The sequence below is a fragment of the Eublepharis macularius genome, chromosome 9, assembly GCF_028583425.1.
Source record: "Eublepharis macularius isolate TG4126 chromosome 9, MPM_Emac_v1.0, whole genome shotgun sequence".
NCBI classification, from domain to species: Eukaryota; Metazoa; Chordata; class Lepidosauria; order Squamata; family Eublepharidae; genus Eublepharis; species Eublepharis macularius.
This window is the reverse complement of record NC_072798.1, coordinates 26,228,606-26,255,109: the sequence shown is the minus strand read 5'-3', so window position 1 is coordinate 26,255,109 and position 26,504 is coordinate 26,228,606. Positions and strand designations below refer to the sequence as shown.

General features: G+C 44.6%; 1 protein-coding gene across 2 annotated transcripts in view; it reads left to right on the top strand.

Annotated features, from left to right (window-relative positions):
* Positions 1-26,504, top strand: part of PTN (pleiotrophin) — a 127,930-nt gene that overhangs the window by 20,777 nt on the left and 80,649 nt on the right. The gene's annotated exons all lie outside the window — the stretch shown is intronic.

Here is a 26,504-nt window from a genome sequence, read left to right as displayed (position 1 = left end):
TTGGCAAGTGAGAGGGAGGGATGCTTGACTACCATTGTTCCCTACAAATGGCTCCTCTAGTTTCCACCCCCCCCTTCAGGGCTTGCTTCCAGTTTCAGAGTCTGGCTGCAGAAAAAAAAATTAATTAGGATGGAGGTTGGGATTTGAGAGGTAAATGGGCAGGAGAAAGTAACGTTAAGCAAATTTGCCACCCCTCTTGGAAGGAGTTCCCTTGCTTTGCCTTTGTGCTACAAGGGAAAAGAGTTGAGAATCCTGTGGCTTTCCTTGTGACCTCCAGATCCACTGAAACGGCTTCTTGATTTGCCATCTAGACTCTGTCTCAGGTTTTGTGATTATTGTGTAGCTACCGTCTCAAGAACTTTCATCAGGATAAAAAAAAAATTGGGAATGAAAATTTTTGGGTTGATTTACAATGAAAGCCCAAGTTACACTTTTCTAATCCCACTAACTTTAATAGATTTAGAAAGTTACAAGTGACTGTTTTTAGGATTGCATTGTTAATTACCTTCTGATTAAGCTTACACTTCAAGAAAACCTTTGGTATTTTTATTCCTTTACAGTAAATCATCACAACCAAGCCTGTTCTTCCCACAATTACCATTTGCATTTACAAATTAAAATTGGCTCTCACCAACTAAATAATTGAGGCTTTCACAGATGTGCTGATTGAACAGGTCATAAAAGTTGCCGCCCTTCCCCCCACCCATCTATTCCTCCCTATTTAATTTGTACGTATTTTGCATATTTTCTGCTCTGCTGCAATTCAATGTTTTCAGTTTTTTTCCCTGTAACCGTCCTTGTAATCACTCCCTGTCATGGCCTCTTGCACTTTCCTAACTGTGTATCATTGGAGGTCACGAGTTTCTTCTTCCTGTGCTACAGAGAAGGCCGGAGCAATAAAACCAGTTAGCTTCTGGACGATCTTTATCCTCTCTGATTGCCCCCCTTCAAAGCACAAGAGTCTAGCAGGCCCACCGATTCTCTTACAAGGCAACTTATTTCTGATGTACTTAAAGAAATCCTTATGACTTGTCATGCTGCATTTGTCTCCTCGTTCTTCAGATTTGCTCCAAGGCCTTTCTTAAATCTCCAATTTACATCTCACCTGCCAAAGTTGCTCCTTTCCATTAGCACCGCTTCGGCTGGATTTCCAATTTCTTTTTATAAGGAGAGATTCCCCCCCCCCCCCCGGACCTGCATAAGTTCTGTTACTTTGCTGTTTAATCATACTGGAAGTTAGTTCTCCAGCCCTTTCCTGCTTGTTAGGACATATGTGCAGGCTTCACAACTGAATTATTATATTTTTCGAAAACTGTCATGCTCAGTCTTTTTTAAAAAAAATATCTCGTAACATTTGCTCTACAACATTTGCTAAAAGGTTCATTGTTTCAGAGCTCTCTCTCCCAAACTACTGAGTGGTGAAGTTTTAGAATGAAGGGAATTAGTTATCCCACAAGCTTGGCATCCGCAAGAGTAGATTTCCCAAACACAGCCGGGTCATAGCTGGTAGAGCATCAGTTAGCATGCAGAAGTTCCTGGGTTCAATCCCCATCATCTCCAGTTGAAAGGATCAGGTGATAGACCTCTACCTGAGACCCTGCTGCCGATCAGAGTATACATAGACAATGATGTCTTGGAGAGACCAATAGCTTGACTCAGTGTAAGGCAACTTCATGTACATTCATAATTTGCCCACATGGTAGCAAATTGAAGAAAAATGCAGCTTTCAAATAGCTATGCAGTTATTGTGGGAAGTGCTCAAGGGAGCCAGATGGCCAAATAGCACTGGAATTACATCACCTTATTATCCTTGGGCCAAGTTTTTAAGCCTTCCTCTGCAAGCATTTAAACCCTGTGAACAGGTCATTTGCACTCTTTCAGCAACACGTCAGAAATAGAGCTGCTGTAGTGTAGTGGTTAAGTGGTTGGGCGCAGTTATTATTCACATATGACATTGTGCCAATGATGTAGGACAGATTGGTGGCATCTTGTCGAAGTTCTGATGGGTATCTCATTCAAACGATAATGGAATCAGGAGGCCGTCTCCTAACAATAAACTCCTGCTGAGGGAAATACCTTCAGTCTTAATAAGACATTAATATTTTTTTTCAAGAGTCATATCAGGTGTCATTTTGAGAAAACAGACCCATGTTCAGTTCATTAGCAACCAATAATATATTTTCCCTTTCATATTTTGAAGTGTAAATAAAAAAAATACAAACACATGAACAATCCAGATCTGAATTTCAGATAAGTGCTATGACAAAAGTATAACATGGCTATCAAACATAGTTTATGCTAATCGCATGCTAATTAAAACATGGAAGCTAATTGTGGTTCTCTGCTTCATATTATATTTGTGATATGGCCCTCCTCAGGAAAGAACTAATTGCAAAGGCCCCCCTGCCCCCCCCCCCAGTCTAGAAGATGCGTTGCTAGAGGAACTTGAGTTGTTGCTTCTACTTTGACAGTTTTCGTACAGAAAAAGCTTTATGGACTTCCTTTTTAAAAAATTGCATGATGATGATAGGCAGCACTAATCCAGTGTCCATTTGCAGCATTCTCCGTAAAAGCTGCTTAAGATAGTCTACCAGGTACATTGGGGAAAAAAGCCGCCTGTTAAATCTGTCACAATCCAATTATCTGGCTTATAAGGAAACTCTAAAAGGGGGACTTAAAAGAAGAACTTGTGAAATCAAACCAGGAGCAAAATCTTCATCAGGGGTAGAGGAAGAGGGAAGATTTTCAGATATATATATATATATATATATATATATATTCCCAGTTGGAGCTTAATCCATGTTTACAGTCAGTGGGAGGGAGGCACCAATCTGTGCAGCTAACAGTGCCTCCAGGGACCACAAAACTTGGAATGTGAGAAAGAACTTTTAGTAGAATCTAAGGGGGGGGGGCTGACTTCCTTGTGCATGCATGTTCATATATTTGTGCACATTGATTGTGTTATTGATAATTAACAGTTGATAGTGAATATCAGTAATAAATACAGAATGTATACTCTCCTACACAAAAGCCTAACAGTTGAAGTTTTCAGGTCCCCTAGTGAGGGCGAGGGATCCCCAACTCCCAGCGTCTGCCCCCCAGTTGCCACTCACAATGACATCACTTCAGAAAGTGACATCATCATGCCCGGCAGTGGGAGCACACCTGCTGTGTGCTGGCCTGGGATGTTTTTTGCCTCCTGGGCCTTCCCCCCTGCTGGCCAGGTGAGTGGTGGTGGGAAACAGAAGCTGGAGCGGGGGATCCCCCGCCCCCACCGGGGGACTGGCAGCCCTAGCAGGATCTGAAAGCTTCAGCTGTTAGGCCTATGTGTAGCACAGTATACAGTCCATACTTATTACTGGTATTCACAATCAACTGTTAATTAATCAATAGCACAATCAATGTGCACAAACATATGAAGATGTGCAGCTGGTATACAGAGTTAAACCATCTTGCTTAGTAATGTCTGCTGTGGCTGGTATGATCTCTCCTGGATTTCAGACAGAGAAGTGTTCCCCCACATGTGTTTGAGATCTTTTGATTGAAGATGCCAGAAGAGATCAAACCTGGCAATTCCTGCATGTAAGGCTTGTTCTCTGTCACTGAGTCACAGCTTTGTATGATGATATAGAGAGGACAAAGCCCCAGCAAGGAGCTTACAATTTGACATAAGAGGAACAAGAATGGGAGGGAAAGAAAGTACATTCATTCCAATGCCCTGTTTGGGGGCTTAATTTCAGTAGGGATGGGGTCTTTGAAGAAGAACTGTGAAAACACACCTTAAATCATTGCCAAGCTTTATTTTTAAACTAGTGGAATTCAGTTCACCCATGGAGTAGGTTCTAAGTCCTGATGCCATCAGAGAATGTACTGTGTTATCAAAGCCTTTTAATCCAACAAGTGATGGACGGATCAGCCATTCACTGTGTCAGTGGGACAAAATGAGGACAAGGTTAAGAGACTTCTATGGCCAAGTGTAATTGTAGGTATCAAGTAACAGTGTTTGGTTTTAATGATGGGGCTTGACCCAACCAGCTCTTCTGCTGGTGAAAAAGGGAAACCGTGTCTGGGATGATGGAAACTGCATTGTCTCCCTATGCTCTGTAAAGTGTCACGCATACAAGTGCCCTTTGTAAAGAATTGCACAAGTGATCTGTTTGAGGAAACTCTCAGTATACTTTCTCCCCATACATTCCATTGCAGTGGTGGAGTCTACTCCATGGATGCCCATGAATACTCCTGCAGAATGTCCATAGATGCACATGAATACTCCTGCAGAATTGCCATTCTGCATTAATCTGATTACTTACACCTGCAAAATATCATGGAACCAGAATGGTGTTAAAGTGAATTCAGAACTCAGTTTAAACCCCTAGAAGCATTATAGTAAAAAACATGAGGGCCCTGCTGTGATTCCCAAGCTGCATTCACGCATCTCAAGAGTAACTCAATGGAAAGTTCAAGGGAATGCGTTGGAATCAAAATAGACTAAAGGGGATGACTGGAATAGAAATTTCACACTCAGTCCTTTTGCAGCCTTGCTTGCATGTAGAGCAGATGAGCAGACTATAGAAATCAGAGACAAAGCTACACTTGAGAGAACTTTCTGGTGTTTGTGGGCTGGAAGGGAAGAGCTGGCCAGTAGCAGAAATATTTAGAGTATAGCTTTCTCATGTAATTTCTATACAAAATATCCATCTTCTCTAGTAATGGCTCCAAAGCTCATAAATCATCTCGTTTGTAATATCAATTTTGCGTGAGGCTACAAGGGGGCATATGGGGCAACCCCCCCTCAGAAATATGCCATACCGGCTCCCTGAATTTCCGTGTGTGTGTGTGTGTGTGTTGTGGAGATACAACAGCAACAACAACAGCATTCAATTTATACATCGCCCTTCGGGACAACTTAACACCCACTCAGAGTGGTTTAAAAGTATGTTATTATTATCTCCACAAAAATCACCCTGTGAGGCGGTGGGGCCGAGAAAGCTCTGGAAGAGCTGTGACTGATCCAAGGTCATGTAGCTGGCTTCAAGCAGAGGAGTGGGGAAGAAAATATGCAAACATTTTTTGTCCAGAGCACATGGGAATCTTTCTCTCTACCCCCTTGAATTCTTTCAACCAGGCTGCAGGTTGTGAATGGAAGAATAGTATTTGTTCATTCAGAGGCATGCTGCAGACTTTGATGTGAACACGATTGCCTGGCGAACATATGTTGCTTGACTGCTTCAGTCACATATAAAGCATGCAGTGTCCCCTCTGACCAGTAATGAATTCTACCTGGGGCTCTGCAATATGGCCTTAATGGGATTTAAGATGTCAAGGATGTGGTTGCATCCCTGCGGCTACACGTGAATAGGAGATAGCAAGTCTCTGTACTGCTGTAGGACTGTAGGCATTCCTGGGACAAGACAGAATCAGTGGCTGTTTCCAGATGGCTTACCTGAAGCCGCTCCATGGCGCAGTGTTGTGGATCGTGCCGGGGAAAACGTGAAATATCACGTTTTCTCGCGCGGGTTTTGCGCGATGTCGCGTTTTCCACAGCACGATCCACAACATTGTGGCATGGAGCGGCTTCAGGTAAGCCATCTGGAAACGGCCAGTGGTTGACAGTGAGGTACAATAACTTCTCTGTTCAAATTGTTAATTGTTTGCAGATTGTGAGCAGCACGTTAAAAATGATCAGCGAGTGTTCGAAATTGTTTTACATTGGATCTCTGTCTGTCTGTCTATCCTTTTTATCGTCTGCCTTTCTCACTATGATCCAAGCTGGATTACACAATTCAAGTGAAATACAATACAGTCAACATGTAAGACAATAATGAACAGCACGGACAATAATGAACAACAGTTAGAACATTCAGTGAAACAGATACAGTGGGGAATAGTAGCAGAAAATTTGAAAATAAGCATAAAGTTGAGTGTAGATGAAATCTTTCTTGTGCTGCAGCTTGTAAACTATGATTTGTCAGAGTTCCAGATGAAAACAAAGTTGCATGATGTCCATACTGCTCCTATGCAAGAATATTTCTGAATTGCATGAACGTACGATTTCAGTTTGAAACCCTAATTTCTGACATGGGTTCTTCCATTCACAATGAAATTCAGTTGTCTGTTTTGGACAATATTGATGAATGTAGTTATTAATGTAAATGAATGGCTTTTTTGGTGCCTGTTGCCAATAAATGGCATAAGACTGAGTGAAATGCAACGTACTATATTGCAAAATTGTAATTGTAATATTGAAGAAGGGGGGAAATGACATACAAGAAAGAAAGGAATGGGGAAGATCAACAATAAAAATTGTGTGATAAAAGGAAAACAAAATTAAACCAACACACACATGTTCTATTATTTTTGGGGGGCGGCTTACAACATCTTTGCTGAAACTCTCATTTTGGAAACTGGACTATGTCCCACCTTATCGTCTGTGTTTTTCTTTCCAAATCACACAACTTCCTGGATGAGGTAACCATTTATCTCTCCCCAGTTCTCTCCCCTCTGCCTCTTTCTGTCTTGCTCACTCACACTCTGTTGTGGCTTGCTTTTCCAACAGTATTTTTCTCTGGGTCTCTCACTCTGTGATGAATGAGTTTCATTCATCTTTCTCTCTAGGTTTTTGTGAAAAGCTTTAGACTTCACTTGCTCCCATTTTCTTAGCTCTGCTAATCATTTCCATGGTGATGGAGAAAGAAGGGGGTGGCAGAGTGGGTGGCAGAGTGGTCAGAGGTCAAGAGTGGCCACTTTCTGAATTAAAGCTTTGAATTCCATTAGGAGATGACACAATGCAACTGAGAGTAACTCTCCAAGAAATTGGCTGTCAATGGAATCAAAGCAAAGAGGATGGGAGGAGAAGAAGAGGGAAAAGATCAGGGAGAGGGAACGTAAGCCCTTTACCATCATTGTCGGGATTACACTTGGCGACTTAATAGAGCAGTGATTAATTTGTGTAACCGTGCGCTATGTTTTAGCAAAGTCTCAGTCTCAAGTCACCAAGTGAGCGAGGGAGAGTTCTTCCTCGATGTGTCCTCTAGGAATAATTCAGCAAAAATGTTAGGTGATAGTAGGCTCCAGAGCAAAGAATATCAATTCAAAGTAGAATATCCAGATCAAAATCTCCAAAATAAAGGATAGGATTTGGTTGCATGGCCTGCTCTGGAGCCACAGAAGTAATAGAAACAAATAGAATTGAACAGGCAGGAAGGGTGATCTCAGCTAGAGTTGCCAGGTCCACACTAGGAAACTCCTGGAGATTTTGTGGGTGGGGGGCAGAGAGGGTGGAGACTGGCAACCCTATCTCACCCCCACTTTGTTGCACAGGGCTGGTCTGACCACTTTTTAAACCTTGGTGATCGCCTAGGGAACCAGATTTTGAGAGGACCCTCCTCTGCTGGATAGAAGGGAAGCTGGTTATTAACTCATTTCTAGAATCTCCACATATGTTGACTTTAGTCTATGGTGGCCAACCTTCAGGTGGTGGCTGGAGATCTCCTGGAATTATAACTGATCTCCAGGCCGCAGAGATCTGTTCCCCTGGAGAAAATGGCAGCTTTTGATGGTAGACTGTATGGCATTATATGCCACTGGGGTTTCTCCCCAAACCCCACCCTTTCCAGGTTCCACCTCTATATCTCCAAGTCATCTATAGCTGCCATGATGGAACATGGAGGGTTGTTGATGAACTTATCTATTTTTGGTCTTATATCAGTCATTTCAAAAGCTCAGTGAATAAAACATTCATTTTATACTTCTTACTTTTCTTGCTATTGAATAGGGGGTGTGGTTACCAGCTTCTAGGCAGGGCCTGGAGATCTCCAGGAATTACAACTGATCTCCAGGCTATAGAGAGTGGTTTCCCTGGAGAAAATGGTGGCTTTGGTTGGTGGACCTTATGGCATTATATCCTAATGCGGTCCCTCCCCTCCCCAAACCCCACCCTCTCCAGGCTTCAACCCCCAAATCTCCAGGAATTTCCCAACCTGGATCTGGCAACCCTATAGACTCCGGTCAATATTTATTTGTTTGTTTGTTTGTTTGTTTGTTTGTTTGTTTGTTTATATCCCACCCTCCCAGCAAGCAGGCTCAGGGCAGGTCACAATAATAATAAGTGTGTGTGTGTGTGTGTGTGTTATCTGCCGTCAAGTCGCCTCTGATCTTTGGCAACCCTATGAATGAAAGACCTCCAAAATGTCCTATCATTAACAGACTTGATCAGATCCTGCAAACTGGAGGACGTGGCTTCTTTTATTGAGTCAAGCCATCTCATTTTAGGTCTTCCTCTTTTCCTACTGCCTTCCACTTTTCCTAGCATTATTGACTTTTCCAGAGAATCTTGTCTTCTCATAATACGACCAAAGTACGATAGCCTCAGTTTTGTCATTTTAGCTTCTAGAGAGAATTCAGGCTTGATTTGACCTAGTACCCAGTTATTTGTCTTTTTGGCTGTCCATGATATCCGCAAAACTCTCCTCCAGCACCACATTTCAAATGAATCCATTTTCTTCCTCTCAGCTTTCTTCATTGTCCAACTTTCACATCCATACATAGCAATGAGGAATATCAAGGAACATATTGCGAGAGGTGGTCCCGCAAGTATGTTGGTCCCAGTCCATTAAGGGCCTTAATTATCAAGACCAAAACCTTTAACTGGATCTGGAACTCAAATGGAAGCCAGTGCAGCTGACTCAGCATTGTATGGATATGTGCCCTCTATGGTGTCCCTGTGAGGACACAAGCCGCCACATTCTGGACCAGCTGCAATTTTCAGATCAGGCTCAATGACAGCCCTGTGTAGAGTGAGTTACAGCCTGGAGGTAACCGTTGCATGGATCACCAGAGCCAGGTCCTGGGAAAAGAGATAGGCTGCAAGCTGCCTGACCTGCTCAAGGTGAAAGAAGGCAGACCTGGCAACAGCCATGACCTGAGGTTCCGTTGAAAGTGTGGCATCCAGGATCACACCCAGGCTTGTCACCATCAGCAAAGGCATTAACTGCACTACATCAAGGGTTGGGAGCCGGATTCCTAAATCCATCGTCCCACAGGATCTCCGTCTTCAGAGGATTCACCTTCAAGTGACTCTACTCAACCATGTTGCCGCAGTGTCCAAACCCTTGGCCGAGGTATCCAATGCGATGTCTGGATGGCTGTCCAACAACAGATATAGCTGGGTATCATCAGCATATTGGTGACAACCCAGCCCAAAACTGCAGATCTCCTGGGCGAGGGGTGCATATAGATGTTAAACAGCACCAGGGAGAGAATTGCGACATCTGCTTCCTAAGCACCACCCTTTGTCCCCGACCATGGAGAAAGGAGCCCAGCCACTGTAAGGCTGTCCCACATACCCCCATGGTGGTGGTGAGGTGGTGGATTAAAAGATCATGGCTGACCATGTCAAATGCAGCTGTAAGATCTAGTAGCAATAGCAACACTGCCCCACCCTGATCCAGGTGCCAACAAAGAGCATTTGTGAGGGCAACCAGTGCTGTCTCCATCCCATGGCCAGGGGTGGAAACCAGACTGAAACGGGTCCAGAATAGAGGAATCATCCAAGAATACCTGGAGTTGCTCAGCCACTGCCCTCTCAATTACCTTACCCAGAAGCAGAAGATTCAAGACTGGATAGTAATTGGCTAGATCCAAAGATGTTTTCTTTAATAAGAGCTGTACCACTGCCTCTTTCAGTAATCCTGGAAAAATCCCAGAAATCAAGGACAAGTTAATGATGTCACCCAAGGAGGCTCATATCCTGGCACCGCTGGTCTTCACCATCCATGACAGGCATGGGACCAGTGGACACATGGTAGGCTTTACAACATGCAGGATCCTGTCCACCTCATCCTGGGAGAGTTGTCTGAATTGATCGAATATCAGCTCTGAAGTCAACCAAGGGGCCTCTAGTTCACATACTGTATCAACCGTGGTTGGCAAATCCTGGCAGTGACCAGATTTTATCTGCAAAATAGCTACCAAAATCCTCACAGCGAATCATCGAATTAATATTTTTCTTCGTCCCTTGCGAAAGGGGCATAAATGATCTCAGTATTCTAGACAGTTGAGCTGGGTGAGAGCTTGTGGTTGAGAGCCATATAATTTTCCCTCTTCGTAGTTTTCAATGCTACCTTTCATAAACGTCCTATGAGATGTTCTTGTCACTTTGTCTTGTCTCCAGCTAAAAAGTACGAGGAATCAGATGATGTGAAAAATCTCTACCTGATACCCTTGTGATCCACTGCCCGTCAGAGTAGACAATATTGACCTTGCTAGGCCAATGACCTGACTCCAGAGAGCTTTGATGTTTTTACATTTCTTTTAAAACCATGTTAATTTAAAAGGAGAAACTCTTTGCTGAAATGTTTAGAATCCAAATAAAATTCAACAGGATCTGATTTTTGTTAAAAATGTTTAAATATCACCAATTTTTATCTCCCTTGTGGTCAGGAGACATTGCTGGAAATTCCCTTCTTTAATATCCTCCTGCCTATTTGAGCTTTTATTTTCCCAAGTTATTTCTGGAACTGTAAATAGGGGGGGGGGTATAAGCCTTGAGCCTTGGAAAGTAGTTAGCTTAATCATCAGAGCTTGTTTTGGCAGAAAGCTGCTTACGAGCCCAGATTGTGATGGGGAGAAGAATCCATAAATAGTTGGGGGAGGGAAATGATAGGATGGTCTGCATCGCAGATCTGGAAGCAGGTGGCAGAAATCCCACTTCTTTGACGCAGAATGTGTACCCTTAAGATCTGCAGTGACCTTTAAATCAACAGGAATGTTCATTTGCCACAAAATTAAACTAAATCAAATTGTTGCTCTTTGCCCTCTCCCATCTCCTTGGCAAAATTTTTTTCTCTCCTTGAGACTACATCTAGGAAATAATGGACTTGCAAAGGAACATTGTTGAGAGTATTTATTTGAAAACATTGACACCTTGGCTTTCCTTAGTAGGTCAAGGCATCTCTCAGGATAAATGCAAAAGCAACTTATTCAAACTATAGCTTGGGCTATACAAATTTCACAACTCCTCAAATGAATTTACAGGGCAAAGCCTGGAAGAAAACCCGAACACAGCAAACTCCTTTGCACCCCCTTAAGAGAACCATGGAAAAATCAAAATCCTTTTGACTCTCCTTCTGCAAGCTGTGATGAGGAGATCATGCACACATCAACTGATAGCCCATTCCAGAATGCAGTGGCCTGGCCAAGAAAGCTCCGTGTGAAAAGCCGCCTGGTGTGCCACTCTTAACTAGGGCTGCCAGCTCCAGGTTGGGGAAATTCTTAGAGATTTGGAGAGTGGAGCCTGGGGACGGTGGGGTTTGGAGAGGGGAGGGACCTCAGCTGGGTATAATGCCTCGGAGCCCACCTTCCAAGGCAGCCATTTGCTTCAGGGGAACTGATCTCTGTTGCTCGGAGATCAGTTGTAATTCCAGGAGATCTCAAGCCAACTCCTAGAGGTTGGCATCCATACTCTTAACTGATGGCACAATAAGTAGGTTCTGATGGGTCAAGTTTAACAATATCAAAAGAGGAGTAATTTACATGTTCATGACTAGGGGTGTGCACGGGCGTAAAAATTCGGTTTTCCCACTTCGGTTTACCCAAAGCAGGGAAATGATCCATAAAACCCCAAAAGCTGAAGTGGCAAGCTGCTTCAGCTTTGGGAATTTAAATCACTTCAGTATGCTCTGTAAATATTCGGAGCATGCCGAAGTGGGGGGAAAGCTGTCTCCCAGGCCACCCCCACCGCCACTTAGCCCCCTCGTCCCCCCACCCCCACCTCCACCCCCACTTACCTGTCCAGAAGCAACACCAGCTGGACGGTGGGGAAGGCTGGAGCTGGCACCTCTGCTGCCCATGCTGCCACCTCCACCGCAGCAGTGCCACAGCAGAAGTGGGATGATAGGTGGGTGGGACGGAGCTAATTAAAGCTTAAAGGCCCCAAAGCTTCCCGAAGTGATACGAAGCTCTTTGGGAACCTTTGAATCTTTACGGATTGGGTCCAATTTGGGCATTTATCCCGAATCAGATACCCGAAGCGCACACGCCTATTCATGACCTTTTAGCATACAAAGTAACTCACACTGTAAAGTTTGTAGAAGGAGCTGCTGAACAGATGCAAAACTTCTTGACATAGCATTCAGTTGTTTTTATTTTTTTATTTATGTTCCTCCATGGGTCAGTAATGACTCGGTGCTTGCACGGGGGGACTACCTTTACCTTTACTTCATTTATATCCCGCCTTCCTCCTCAATGGGGACTTAAGGTGGCTTATAAAATTTTCATTTCTTTCATTTTAGCCGCACAACAACAACCTGTGAGGTAGGTCAGGCTGAGACAGAGTGACTGGCCCTAGGTCACCCAGCAAAGCTTCCATGGCAGAGCGGGAATTCAAACTTGGGTCTCCCAAATCCTAGCTGGACTTTCTAACCACTATACCATAGCAGCTTTCTTTTTAGGAATGTAATTTTTAAAAATTCTTTTTTATGTCAATCACCGTGGAAGTTTTCTTTTGAATTGAAAGGAAGAATATACACATTATAACTTTAAATAAAGATGAATAACAGTGCAATCCTCAACATAGTTACCTCTTTCTAAGCCCATTGCTTTTAAAGGGCTTAGAAGGGTGTGACTTTGCTTAGGCTTGTGGTGTAAATAAAATGAAATATATAAAGGAAATCATTTCTGGCCCTAGGTATCCTTGCTCCACGTTCAGGTTATTGTTGAAGTCAAAGCCATTACACATTTTTTTAAAACCCTGCAGACACGAAGGAAAGCATACCAGACTTCATGATTCTCCTTCGATTGTGCTGAGTTTGAATGGCAAGAAGGCTTTGCAGTTGCAGTTTGGAGTTCAAATCTTTGCTTTGACTTTTCGCACCCTTGAGCCTGTGGTAAGGAGATAGAATATGCCCTCCATTCATTCCAGAGATTAGATGTTGTCAGGCTGGATCTACAGCCAGCTTTTGAATTCCTGTGGGACCCCCGCGCTGATCTGCTTCCCTTGCTCTGATTCACAGATCAGAGACTCACAGTAACCAGCTCTGCTGCTGTGGGACTCCCGGGGAAAGCATCAGACTAACTGCTTGGCTGAAGTTTTAATTTGCTCATCATCTTTGGCTGATGTGATTAGCAGCCAGGGCTAATTACCTGCAGGAAGGCTCCCTCGCTCTTCTTCTAGCACACACTCCTGAGAAGCAGCTTTGTGCCTCTTGTGAAAGGGAAGCATCTCAAAATAACAGAGAGGGCTGAGGGCTGAGCTGAAAGAAAGAGTGCTTCTGCCCACACCACTTCGGATTTCTTGATTGCTGCTTGCTGAAACAAACTCTTGAAGTGCATTTTAAAATTTGCCAGGGCGGAATTTTGATGCTGAAAGATTGCTTGTTTGGATTCCCAACATCAAAAAAAAAAAAGCAGACCTCTTAAAAAGAGTTTGATTTGTTGCCATCACTGCTGCCAATACCCATCAGGGGATTATTGGCATGGCATAATTTCCATGCAGTCAATGGCAAACATGGGATTCCCAGTACTGAGTCTGTTTCCAGGGTGCAGCATGGTGGGGGAGATGACGCAGGCAGAATTACTCTTCCTTTCTTGTTACTTGCCCGTATCCCTGTAGCCATTTTCTGAAATGCATTTTTACTTAATTAGTAATTTGTAGACTGCCTTTTTAGTTAGTTAATTTTAGTTAGTTAATTTGTAGACCACCTTTCTGTTATTAAAAAGTTCCTGAGATAGTTTATAGCATGATAACATACAATGACAATACAATAAAAATCAAATGCCATAAAATCAGTGCATGGGCAGAAACAGGGTTGCATCATGGGAGACGGGTTGAAAATACCTCCCCTGAAAATATCTCTTCTCCGTATGTTTCCTGTTTGGCATGTAATTGGCAAAGATAGAGTACGGAATCGTATGTTAGCCCCTCAACATGAAGCTCTGCTCTTAGAAAAAATGCGATCATGGTGGCAGTCTATCATACTTTTATACTGCCATCCTTCCATGGAGTTCCGGATGGGTCTTGTTGGTAGATCTCAAGGACTGGGAGAACTCATGTTGGAAACTGGCCTTTCCTAAGGTCCAAAATCAATTAGAACTTTTCAGGGTAAAAACCAGCAGTGTGAATTGTGCCTTGAAAATACATAGGTACTGAAGCAGTTACTTTAATTGCTTTCTTCTGTTTAAACCCAGCAACAAATGGGCAGCAATATGTTGGCCCATTTTAGGGTTTTTCTGACAGGCTTATGCGGGAACCTCCAGTAGAATGCTCTGATATAGTCTACTCTAGAAGGCACTAAAGAATGAATGACGGCAATATATTTTTCTTTTAGTAGTGGCCACAGCTGATGAAAGAGACCTTTAGTGATGACCATTATCTGGGTCTCCTGAAACAAAGATGGATGAAGAACTCGTACACTGCAGAATTATTCCAGCCTAATAAAGCAATCCTAAACAGAGTTAGACCAGTCTAAGCCCATTGAAATCAATAGTCTTAGACTGGAGTAACTCTTCTTAGGATTGCACTGTACATCCATTGAAGACAATGGGCTTAGACTGGAGTAACAATAGGATCACACTACTAGTTGACAAACCAAAATGTAAAACTGATAGAAAATGTTCAATTTCCCAATAATAACTGAATTATTTAATTTTTGGTACCTGAGCGGTGGTCACTGTCTGGCAAAGATTTTTGTCAGCCCAGTTACCTAAGATCATAACTGGAAATGGGAGGGTATGAATAGGACAACTTATCTGAGCAGACAATATACCTTATTACTGATTTGGTCATTGCATGTGGTGGGGTGGTCTCATGAACAGAGAAGAGGGAGAATTCTGCGGGTTTTCCATGATACATTTGTGCTTATAGGGGAGAATTGGTTGCAGTGAGGGTAAAGGGTGGGGGAAGTATCAACATATTCAGGCATTTGCCACCTTGAGGGGGGGGGATTCCTATTCCCGTCTTTGATTTTCCAATCTCTCACATAGTAAAAAAGAAAAAAAAACCCTTTTTGTTCTTCTCTTCTGGAACAGCTTTCTCTGGAAGTGAGAGAGAAAGCCAACGTTTTTCTAATCTCCCGCTCTGGCTTTTTAGAGTTTTTACTCTTTTCCTTCTCTACATGGTCAACAGGATCTGCTGTGCATCTACATGGGACATTGGAACTCTGCAATAGGTTTATTTGGTGGGGAAGTAATTCTGCCTTTGGCTGTTCTTCATCTTCTGTCTCAATTTCCCTTCTTTTCACCTTTGTTACATCTTTCTTCCTAGTACAAGGAACATGTATGTACAAATTAGCTCTATTTGTTGTTGCTTTTTATTATTTGCAGTGAAGTGGCTCATGCAACATACTTCATGTATGACTCGAGGAGTTCCGAACAGAGAAATCAAATAGAATATTGTTTTAGGTTTGTGATTGTCGTGCATATTTCAGAGTTTTCCAGTCATACTCCAGATACGAGGATATTTGTAGCAGACCCCTGTAGATCGTCTCAAATTCAGCACCCTTCAAGTATTAGAATTTCACTTCTCACAGTTGGACTCTCTCCAGCCTTCCAGCTTGATCGAACTTTTTGAAGATAAATCGTCAGAAACTCCATCTGTCCAATAATATCTTCAGGGGTTTTAGGTGCATCTTCTAAAATTCTTCCATCTTTCCCCAACCAATTAAGACCAAAGAGTGGTGGTGGAAGGCAGTCACTGGAAGGGAAAATTATTGCAGACTTCCCTTATTCTTCTATCCTCCTTCTTATTCTTTCAGTACCTGAGATAGGCACCTTGACCTGAAAGAGACTAGAGAACATGATATTTAGAACAAAGGTTTCCCCATAAAGGAGAAATATTTTAGAAATGGAGTAAATAATAATTCCTTGGTTGGAACTTAGCTGTTCTTATGGTGACAGATGTGGGTGGGTGGGAGGGAGGAATGCATATATAGGAAAGCACAGCAGTCTAAAAACTAAAGTGATTAAAGTTTCATTTTGTAGCCTAGAGGCTTTAATGAAAACTAATGGGAATGGATAAGGGAGTGGACAGTGATGAAACCAAAAAGTCCTATCCCGGCAGAAAATTTAAAATTGAAATCTGAGTTTCCATCCCTGTTCAGTAATGAAAGTCAGTAAGTAGGGTTGCCAACCTACAGGTGGAGCTTGGAGATCTCCTGGAATTACTCAATAGTGGAGTATAACGTCATAGAGTCCACCCAGGTTGTAATGGGTCCAATGAATGAAACGGGCATATACTGAATCTTCTTTTCTGTAGTGAGTAGGCACCTGGTGATCTAATGGCTGGGGGCTGGGCATCTGGCCCTTGTCATGGTCAATTGAATCTTTGTTGAAGATTCAGTTGCGCTTGCTATTTTCCTTTCACAGATGAGGTAGATATTAGAATATTCTTTCTTTTGAGAGGAATGGATCCAAATAGATTCTAGAATGTGAAAGTCTTTGTGGTAGCGCTGTTGGATCCTGAGTGTCTGCCTTGAAGTGATAGACAATCTGGGGTGTTATGGCGGGTCACTCCTTGCTGTCTTCTTCCATCCTCAAATTAGGGTTCTCAAGACTGCCTCAGCAAATGCTGGGAGATTTGGGAGGGGTAGTGGCTGGGGAAGATGGGGTTTGAGGAGGATGTGATGTCACTTCAGGGTGATTACTCTGGGATCTTTACCACAGAAACTAGGGGAAATTCCTAGAGTGTCACTATGTGGAGGCCATTTTTTCACCCTAAAATTCCTGTGCCTGGGGGCTGGTAATTCCTTGCCTTGGGTAGGTAAATGAGTAATTGAAAAGAATGGAGAGTTGCTGGAATTGTCATTAGTGAAAACTCAGGGTGAATCAGATAGAAAGCACCATGCAGCGTATTTGCTGACCTATAAGGAAGTGATTGTAGCAGTGAACAAGGGTTTTTCCCCCTCCACTTCTGTTGCATTATCTAAATATTGCCCAGCTCTGTTTATTTATTTAAAAACCAGCTTGATGTCCATGCTTTGCTACAGTATTTAACTACTTTAAATCCAGTTATAATACTTATGGGTATGTAACATTTTTTGGTTTGTGTTTTTTTTTAGTTGGTTTTGTATGGTAGCATAATACCCAAGCTTCACAAAGGTGTTTGAATAAAGCGAAGCATGTTGATTCCAAAAACAGATAAAGTCAATTTCAAAATGTAACTTTCCCCCTTCATCATTAAACACTGCTTAACTCCTTTGAAGGGGCAGCAAAGGGTCAGATTTCTGGCACTTGGCCACTGCTGCTTGGTGCACCGCAAGAGTATGATATACATATTTCTTAGCTGCATCTATAAGTTGCTTCCTCCTTTTAGCATTGATGTATCTTGCATGACATCTGCCAGGAGGCTTCTTGGGAGTAGGAAGAGGTGATGGCTGCAAGAGGTGTGAGGTGGAGTTGGACTGAGGTGTGTGTGTGTGGTAGGGTTGCCAGCTCCAAGTTGGGAAATTCCTGGAGATTTGGGGGGTGAAACCTGGAGAAACCTGGAAAAAGTGGGGTTTGGGGAGGGAAAGGACCTTGGCATGGCATAATTCCAGAGAGTCCACCTCCCAAAGTAGCCATTTTTTCCAGGTGAACTGATCTCTGTGGCCTGGAGACAAGTTGCAATTCCGGGAGATCTCCAGCCACTACCTGGAGGCTGGCAACCCTCGTGTGTGGTGGGTACTTTGGCACGTTCATGTGAGAGGTTCACATTGAAATGGCCCCTAGAAAGGTCATGCACCATCTCCCCATAAACGCTGAAAAACTCAGTTGCCATACTGACTTTTATATAAAATCCCTATTCAGGAGTCTTGTACCATCTTTCTTCAACAGCCTGCAGTTTCCTTTACCTGATTTTTACCTCAAAACACAGAGTTCCACAGCTGATCAAGCAGAGAGAAGGGGGCCCAAGCAGGCAAGAGCCTGCCAGCCACACAGGAAAGCCAGGCCCCACAAGGAGATTGACATCCCTAGTAACCTTTGAGGGGAAGACTGGGAGGTGCATTTTACCTCAGGACACATTCAATGACTCCCAATAGCAACTGTGGATTGTTTAGAATGTGGGGGGTGAAGACCAATCAGGCCACATACGCAAATGACCTCTGTGTTCCAACTGTCTCAGTGGTGGGTTGGGATATGAGGTGTGGAATGTTGTGAACCCCAATCAGCCTGCATATGCAAATGACCTTGAAAGGCTGGCCCAATCAGGGTAAATTGGCCGAGTTGGCAGTGAGCGGGAAGGCAGGCAGGCAGCAGCCTGCCAGCCACACAGGGAAGCTGTATCCCTTTGGGAAAACACATTTGACCCCTTTTTACCCCCTTAGGGGGCAAATTTCTTAAAGTCCCTTCTTAGTGGTGTTTACATCATGAAAGGAATGTTCTTCCCAAATTTCATGTTTCTAGGTACAGGGGTTTGGGCTGGGTGTTGATGAATCAGTCTCAGGACACTTCTCTTGATAGATAGATAGATAGATAGATAGATAGATAGATAGATAGATAGATAGATAGATAGATAGATAGATAGATTATATCCTACCTTTCCCTTGTGGCTCAAGGCAGCTTACAATTTGTGAGTTGCCCGGAACACTTCAAATGGAGAGGTGGCCTATAAATGGCTTAAATAAATAAATGCCATAGAATATACATGGATGAACGCAGTGCATGCTGTATAAGAGCTGCTGATTTTTAAAGAAGCCTGATCTGCCTGTGATGAATAACCTGAACCAGGCAGCAAATAGGGAGTGTACAGCATCTGCAGGTATCTGCTATGCTTAATACTAACATCTGCTCAGATGCAAAACACTTTGCGAACAAATCATCAATGCAATTATATGGGGTGCTGGAATCAAAGCAAAATGGGCATTGTTAGCAAGAACATTTTTTAAGTGTGTGTGTGTGTGTGTGTGTGTGTGTGTGTAAAACTCAAGTCATAACTTGACTGCAGACTTCCTGGTAAGTTATTTAAGACAAACCCCTCTCCCCCTTCATGCTGTCATCCCCCCACCTCTAGGACATTCATACTCTAGTCTACATGAATTTGCTTTTGTATCTACTTCAGCATCACAGCTAATAACAAGATGATAAAATTCTTCTGGGTAGGAAGAGGAGGAGGGGGAAGAAGTGGTTAAGTCTGACCTTTCCAGGAAAGATAACAATAAGTTAATGCAAAAAATTAGAAAGGGTTCTTGTAGCAATTAAGGCTTGTGGTCTCTCTGGGTTTCTGTATCAGGGATGAATTACCAAATATTCTGATTCTTTTACTCTCATCCCGTTCTGCCCAAAGCCACAGTGTTTGAAACGCCTGGTTGTCTCTTATTCTGCCCAATTAGCAGTAGTAACATTAGCAGGGAACTCAGCCTGTGTTCTGATAATGGTTTGACTGTAGGTAGAAATCCTAAAGGTAAAGAAAAAAAAATTGGGATCTGGTGTCAGCGAAGCAGCAAAGGAGGATAAAAACATAGTAAAGCCATAAAGTCAAGCAATGGATTCAGGCTCAGCACACACCTGCGTTCTAGTTCAGCCAGCCTCCTTTAACTTGAAAGTGAGGGGGGGGTGGGGTGGCAGGTAGGGGTGGCCCTTTGTGCTTGCACATTCTAGAGGTAGGGATGCCATCTTCCAGGTGGTGGCTGGAGATCTCCCAAAATTATAACTGATCTCCAGACCATAGAGATCAGTTCACCTGGAGAAAAAGGCTGTTCTGGAAGGTGGACTGTATGGCATTATACCCTGCTGAGGTCCCTCCTCTCCCCAAACCACAACCTCCTTAGGCTCCCCCCTCCCAAATCTCCAGAATTTGGGGGTTGTAGTGCTGTTGGAAGTCAATAGAGGAAAGGAGGAGGGGAGGGGGGTGGGGAGCATACACTATATCTATAGGGGATAATTAGTAAATAAGATGTATTAACAGTATATATGTTATGTTAACCATCCAATAAAAATTTTAAAAAACCAAATATCCAGGAATTTCCCAACCTGGAGCTGGCAACCCTATCTGGAGGGCTTGCACATTCTGGAGGCCCACAGGTGATGACACTTCCAGTATAAAACCAAAGCTGACGGCATCTCTTTGGGGCCAAATTGTGTTTTTGCTATGTTTGGGGCCCATTTGGCCCCACTGGAACCCTGTAGCTTCCGGTTTTACTCCAGAATTAGTGTTACTGGGGCCTCTGGAGCACACACATGCCATTTTGCCACGTGCTCTGGGGCTCCTGGCTTGCCTCCCCCTCCTTTCCCCCTTGCTGTCCAGATGAACAGCACTAGGTGTGAAAGGTGGGGGACAGGGATCCCCAGGGGCTGGCATCCCTAATGTGTTTTCCTCCATTATGTTGGGAAGATTCCCCATGTTCTGTTATTGTTTGGGGGCTTTCTGTGCTCAATGTTATAACTTGTAACATTTTAAAAAGGCATTTTGGAATTGGTACATGTACAGATTGCTGCCATTTTCACTATTTGTCTTTGTTTCTTATGGGTTACGCTTGCATACTAACATATATGTTAGGGAGGCCCTCCTGCCCTAGGCCTCCATTCCCCACTGCCACTCAGCAGGCCAGCAAGGGAAATTTAGGAGACAATTCCGTGGTGTACCAATGTACAATATCACTTCTAGCATGAAACTAGAAGAAACATCATTGTGTCAAGACCATACGCTAAGATTCATACCAAATCCTCTGGTTTAAGTCTTGTTAACAACAACAGCACAAATGTGTCAATTCTTAGGTGCCCACCAGTGGTGGGCAAACTCCCAGGGATTTTCCCCTTTGTCCGCCGGTCGCCCAGTGATCGGCAGGAGGTGTCAAGCGTCTGGAGGTTGCCCACCACCAGCAGGCACCTCAGGAACTTGCACCACATGTGAGCTCACAACAGGCATGGCGATGTAACTTCTGGAACTGATGTTGTTGCACCAGCCATGGGAGCGTTCTCATGCTTCGTTTGGAGCCAATTTGGCATGTTTGGGGCCCAAGTCGGCCCCATGCAAAGTGTGGAAGTGCTTGCGTGGCCGGCACAGTGATGTCACTTCCAGAAGTGACATCATCGTGTCAGTCCCGGGTAGAGGTGGGCACGAATCCAATTACAACCCCCCAAAACGCATGAACCAGGCCAGTTCATGGTTCGTGAACCACGGATCGAGGAAGCTCCTTTCTATGAACTTCCACAATCTGGTTACTGGTTCGGGTTCGTTTGGGTTGTATTGGGAAAGGGACAGTTTAAATGGCCATTTTCCCGAGGAAATGGCCATTTAAACTTTTCCTGCAGCTTGCAAGCGGCAGGTCCCTTTAAACTATCAGCTGGCAGGTGGCAGGGGGGATCCCCCCTGTTCCCGCCTGCCAGCTGATAGTTTAAAGGGACCTGCTGCTTGCAAGCTGCAGGAAAGGTCCCTTTAAACTGTTAAATGCCCCTTTCCCTGCCGCTGCTAAGTGGCCGGAAAGGGGTATTTAAACCCCACGAAACACGAACTGGTTCATAACTTGCCCCAGTTCCGTGCCAGTTCATGGTTTTTGGTTTGTCAAAATCCACGAACCACAAATCTCGTGATTTGTTTTTTGGATTTGTGCCCATGTCTAGTCCCAGGGCACGTGTGTGCTTTGTGTGCATGCAAAGAAGGACCTCGTGCCCAGTACAAGGTAAGGAGGGTAGAGGACCTGGCAACCCCAGTTCCTGTGATATTGTGCATTAGCAGGATGCTTAAGAAGTTCTCTCTTCCCCCACAATTCTCCCACCAGGGTGCCAGCTAATTAACCTTAATTAAACCACAGTGTAAAGGGCACCTTAATGTGATTGTGCACCAAGATTGTGCACCATGACTTAATCAATGCAATATGTGCTTGTGCAGTGCACATGTGTGTACTGAATAATGTATGGCACAAAAAACAACCTTGATGAGATTGTGTGATCACATTAAGTTTTCTTTTGGGGGAGGGGCAGTCAGGTGGTTTAATCAGTGAGCAGGTGTTCACATGTGTTTGAGTGAGCAGTAAAGGAAAATATATGCAAATAGAACTGGCGAACCTGACATGCTCAGCAGTGTGAGCATTACGGGCAGTTCAAAAGCAGAAGAACAGTGAATGGTGAACACATTCTGCTCCAAAAATATGACCGGGTAATTCAGAACCCAGATATCTGGGGATAAATGTGAGTAGGGAGAATGTCATAATTGTATGAATGTTATACTCATCAGTAGTGACTAGGGGCATGCACAAAAAAAACTGGATTTCTGGATATTGGGGCCCCAAAACACCAATTCTAGTATTTGGATCCGGGTTTTATTTGGCGACCTGAATACATTCAAGTTCATTATTCCCTATGGGGAAACCTATCAGGGGGGTTGGAGTTGGGTTCAAGCAAACTCCACCAGGGAACCCAGCCCTTCCTAACCCAGTCCTCCCCCCACCCAAGTTTCAAGATTGGACCCAGGGTCCAATTCCATGTGCCCCTGTGCCCCTGAACATTGTTCCCTATTTTGTTATCCAGCAAAAAAAAAAAAAGTGACCAAACACACGGGGCAAGGGAACTGCTGGCCAAAGGCCTGGTTCCAATGCAAGGTGAATGATGAAAGCTCAACAGCACCAGTGCCAAACCAGAGAAGCCCAACAGAACCAGTGCCAAACCAGAGAAGCCCAACAGAACCAGTGTCAAACCAAAGAATCTCAGGAGGACAAAAGTGAAGCAAGGGACATTGGTGCAAACCCAACAGAACCAGTGTTACTCACAGAGAATACCCAGAGCCAATGTGGTAACACCACAGAACAGAACTACGTACCAACATCAACCATCCAGCAAAACCATCAATCTGGCAAGCACTGGCAATGGGAAGCAAGCACACACACAGTAGTAACTTAGTATAAGATCCCTCTTCCAAAGAAGGCCTCAGAAATCAGAATTCTTGATTGGCCAGACAAGTAGAGCTCCTTCACCCCTTGGTCGTACTCACTCACTCCCCCTCCCTCTTGCCTCCCTCCCCCTCCCTTCTGGTTGCCTGGAGAAAAAAGCCTGGGACAGAATAGAAGGGAAAAGCCAGCCAGCTTTAAAATGGCCGGTGTGGTGATTACTGGATAAACCCAAGTAATTTGGGTTTATTCAGGAATGCAGTATTCAGTATTCTCAAATATATCCTGTGAACTGCAAATATATCCTCTGAATTGCAAGTTGGGCTGCCTGCTTCCAGGTGGAACCTGGAGACTGCCCTACAGCTGATCTCCATTCTACAAAGATGAATCCTCCTGGAGAAAATGGCTGCTCTGGAGGGTGGACTCTATGGCATTATACCTTACAGAGGTCTATCCCCTCTCCAGGCTCAACCGCCCAAATCTCCAGGAATTTCCCAACCTGGAGTTGGCAACCCTTGCTGCAAACTAGAGGTGTTTGCCATTGAAGCTAAAAAAAAAAAAGTAGCCACCACCAGTCTTTGCTTTGTCATAGGAAGGATGCGGTAAGAAAAATGTACTCAGTTAAATGCCAGTTGTGCATGATTGTTCATAAGCTACCACTTTGGATTTCTCTGCTGTTCAAAGTAAAGTGTAGCAATGGGAAGAGTTTCATTTCAACATTTTCAGTCTTTAAGAAGTAGTTTTGTTTGTATTTCTGTATGATATATGGTATACCCAGTGCTACTTTTGGGAAGATTTTTAGAACTGTTTGTACTGCGTTTCATTTTCCAGCACAAGCTCTTTGCAAAGCTTTCTTTAGCTGTATGATTCTCAGGAGTATTTCACGCATGGGGTTGCCAACCTCCAGGTGGGGCCTGAAGATCTTCTGGAATTACAACTGACCTCCAGACTACAGAGATTAGTTCCTCTGCCCTGGAGAAAGTGTCTGCTTTGGAGAGTGGACTCTATTACATCATGTCCCCTCTAAGCTCCCTCCCCTCTCTAAACACCATCCCTCCCAAGCTCCACCCCAGATCTCCAAGAATTTTCCAACCTAGAATTGGCAACCCTACAACACACACACGACTGCTCCTATGAGAGTGTGGGAAATGGTGGGAGTGATGTCAGCATAGAACAGTGTCTACATACCATGTCCCTATACCCCTTGTTGCTGACCCTTCCCCTGTCCCCCTTTCCCTCCATTATGTCAGCACAGAAGCACAGGTGCAGTGTCAGCCCTCCTTTCCCTCTTCCCAGCTGAGCTACAGTGTAAAACTACTCTATGGCTCAATTGTGAAACTATAAAAGGCTGTTTCCCATCCAAAAAAGAGGGAGGCGATGTGGACCTTAGTTCTAGACCTTCTGGTAAGCCTGCACTTTGCCCACTGCCACCTAAAATCCAGGCCAGAGGAAATGGGAATGGGTGGGAATGCTGATGCATGCTGGAGCACTGATGTCACTTCCTGAAAAACTTGAAAGTGGCATTATGGACATTCTAGAATTAGGTTTTAGGATGATGGTTCAAGGATTATGGTTTTACCATACCGTTTTGAATAATCCTAGCATGGCAAGTGACATCACTTCTGGTTTTACTGGAAGTGACGTCAGCACACTATGCCAGTACACCAGATCCCATGCCTTTTTTGTTTTGGTAAGTTTTCAGATGTGACCTTGCAATCCTACTTAGCATGACCATTTTGAAGGTAGAGCTCAGCTCAGCCTCCTCTTGTACTGGCTGCAGGCACAGTATTCACATAAATATCCCACCTACAATCACCCTCACTTCCTCCAATGAAGTGTATGAAAGGAGGTTTTCCTGTGATCCAGCTGAAAGGCAGATGTCCCTGGAGACTCATGAGCTGTGCTCAGAACTGGCATGTCATTAATAGGACATGCCCGAAACAGCAGAAACATCCTGCTGTCCTCATGGGAGGGATCCCCGTTTGAAAGGAAGCGAAATATGTCAAAATAGACATTTGTGTGTTCATTTCAGTGTATACACGGGGTGCCTGCCATTTCCTCGACTGCAGTTAGTTAACAACCCAAGTAAAAAAGCTGAGAGTGAATTATTATTGTGCCTGACTGAGTAAATGAACATGTGAGACAATATCTGGGTGACAGAGCAAGATTTGAGTCCAGTATCATTGAGGACCAATAAGATTCCCAGGGTATAAGCTTATACCCTCAAAATCTTGTTGGTCTTTATGGTGCTACTGGACTCAAATTTTGTTCTGCAGAGCCAGAGATGGCTACTCACCTGAAAATATCTAGGTTTTTGACAGAGTTGTCAGGTCCCCCGGTAACTGATGGTGGACAGGAGGGGCATCGGGTCACAGAGGGACTCAGCTCGCCTCTAAGTGGGCATTAATCTGTCTAGAAGAGCACGCTTATGAGGCTTTGCCCTGCTCTGGCCCCTCCCTAGCGGGTTCAGCTGTAACCCTGTTGAGTGAGCAGGTACCGGCTGGGTGAACCAGGTCTCAGAAAGAGAGCGTGGGGAGGGCTAATGCTGCCCAGTGTCCTTCACTGCTCTCTTGGCTGTGCTTTGAACTTGCTCTGCAATCTCATCCAAGCACTCCTCCAAACTCCTTCCTCTCCACCCTTGCTTGTGAGTGGACTTCCCTTTTATCCCTTCACCATTCCCAGGCTCCACCTCCCCAACAACCTAGCTGCTGCCCCATCCCCAACAACCTAGGTCCCATCCCCAACAACCTAGCTGCTGCCCTGGCTGCCTGTGGCTGCTATGTTGCCAGCCTCCCCTTGCTATTTCCAACCCTCTCTAGCCTGCCTGCTGGTTTGCTGTGCTGCCACTCTTCCTCTGCCTGCCTCTGTGCTGGGGTGTGGCCTAGCCCTGCTTTCACCACCATTGAGCTGCTGCTTGCAGTGGTGCTGGCCGGTTGCACTGTCTCCCTCTGGCTGGGCTATTGAGCTTCCCACTGGCTGAGGAAAGGGGTTGCTCTGGAGCTGTGGCTGGGAAGCCAGCAGTAGCTAGGACTCAGGAGCTGCTGCCTACCCTGCCTCCTGTTGAAGAGGTGTTGCCTGCACCTGGGGCTTCGTTAGTGCCTTCATTGCCTGTTCCCTCCTTGCTGGGTGAGTGCTAAGGGTGGGAGGGCAGGATGGTGGGGCTGTAAGCCTTTGTTTTGGGGTGTGTGGTCTGGAAGGATTACCAAGTCCCGCATGCACACTCCGGCGGGTGTGTGTGTGTGATGTGATGACGTCACTTCTGTTAGTGACATCATTGTGCTGGCCACGTGAGTGCTCCCGCGCTCAGCATGGGGCCGATTTGGCCTGTTTGGGGCCCAAATCAGCCCCAAACAAAGTGTGGGAATGCTCCCCTGCTGTGCCGGTTGGGAGCGTCTGTGCAGAGCGCATGTTCTTGAGGTGCCTGCTGATGGCAGGCAACCTCTGGGAGCTTGCCCCTTCCCACTGATTGCTGGGCGATTGGTGGATGAGGGGGCAAATCCCCCAGAGTTTGCCTGCTACCGACGGGCACCTAGGAAACCTTCAAGTCCAGCCTGGGAGCCAGACAATGCTGTTGTTGTTATTATGTTATTATGCTCTAGCATATTGGGGGAAAATGTATGGCTTTGTCAGTGCCAGATGCACGTAAGTGATGTCGGTGCATCAGGACACTGATGATGTCCTCCTATTCCCACTATCCCACCCCGGCCAGCC